Here is a 1,578-nt window from a genome sequence, read left to right as displayed (position 1 = left end):
CCAGCAGGTGTATTGACTTGATATAATCTTTTATTCTTAGATGCGTTTCCTTGCTACTATGTAACTCTATGGTTAATTGAGCTCTTAAGGCAATGAAGTTATGGCTATTTTTGTTATTTGATGCTGAACTATTTGGGGACACAGTATCTGTGTGCCTGGCTACATCACTTTTCTACTTTACGGTCTTTTTTTTTTTTTTTTTTCCCCCTCTGGGTTCTGCCTGTGCCTTTGTTGATCTATCCTCCTAAAAATTAGATATTCTGGCTTTGAGTTCATATATACCAGAGAACTGCTTCTTGCGTTATTTATACTTGTGTGATTTAGAACAGCAGTTAGATCAGGATTCCAGCTTTAGCATGCAGACTCCTGTACCTGGAAAACCAAAAAAGTCATTGTAACAGATGGGAGTTGTTTTTACTCACATTTGGAGATGCGGTAAGCATATTAATCTCAGCTGAAATTATCAACTAGGATTGGGTTTTGCACAAGTGCTTATTTACACCTGTAGCATAGATATTTGGAAAAAAATAATCAGTTTTAATGTAAAATCATGAACATTTAATACATTGGACATCAGCAACAGGAAAGTCAGTGTTTTGCCAAGCATTGCCAAAATTGCCATTAGCTGACAGTCACACTAACAGAACAATCCACTCTAGCTGAGGGAAAAACCCTATAGGTACGATTTTCCCATGTGCGTAAGTAACCACGCTCCATATTAGGAGAACAGGAACTTGTATAGGGGTTTGCACTTGCTCAGTTCTACTGCAAAATCCAGACCCTAAGACTATGTTGTCTGGCCCAGCTACTGTTCTTCCCGTCTTATGGCAGCCCTCCAGAAATACTGTAAGGCTTGGACAGAAAACTGTTTATGTTGATTTCTTGAATAAGAGAGTCCGTGACGCTTAGTCAGTCTGTGCTTGTTCACAAGCAGTAACACACCCACCCATTTACTGCCATGGAGGACAACCAGTGAAATGCTCCGCACCTGAATGAGCCTTGTACTGGTGCGTTCTGGTAAGGCAGGGACTGGCTGGGGGTGAGGGGGCAGTGCTCCTGCCACACCGGGTCATGTCAAGCCAAACACTGCGGTATGACAGAAAAAGAGAAAAAAAAACTTGACAAAAAGCAGACGTGGGGATGAGGACTGTGGCTTTAAAGAGAGCAACTAGAGAAAATCTTCGCAGAGTTTTAAGACCCCATGCTGAGTGTGAATGCCAAGTTGTACACTGTACGTATTAAGTGCAGAAATAGTAGTGCCTAGTAAAACACACTTGATCCATTTTTACATGTGATGTAATATAACTGTCTGTGCAAAGTAACACGTTCTTGTGACTATCCACCTTCTAATCCAGGGCCATGCGTTAGTGTCATAGCTGTGCTCTTGCTGCCCTCTGAGCCATGAGTCACCATCTTTCACTTCCTCAAATAATTACCGGCAGCAGAAAGTGGCTGTCGCTTGGTCTCTTGAGGGCTTTCTCTGCTGCATAAGAAGGAAATTCACATAAACCCACTTTTTCTGTGGATGATCAGTGGACACCTGAGACTCGCTTTAAACTTCAGGCAAAGAGAGCACCG

Source organism: Leptosomus discolor, chromosome 6 (genome assembly GCF_034619465.1).
Source record: "Leptosomus discolor isolate bLepDis1 chromosome 6, bLepDis1.hap2, whole genome shotgun sequence".
NCBI classification, from domain to species: domain Eukaryota; kingdom Metazoa; phylum Chordata; class Aves; order Leptosomiformes; family Leptosomidae; genus Leptosomus; species Leptosomus discolor.
The sequence above is the reverse complement of the archived record's forward strand: the minus strand, read 5'-3'. Positions refer to the sequence as shown.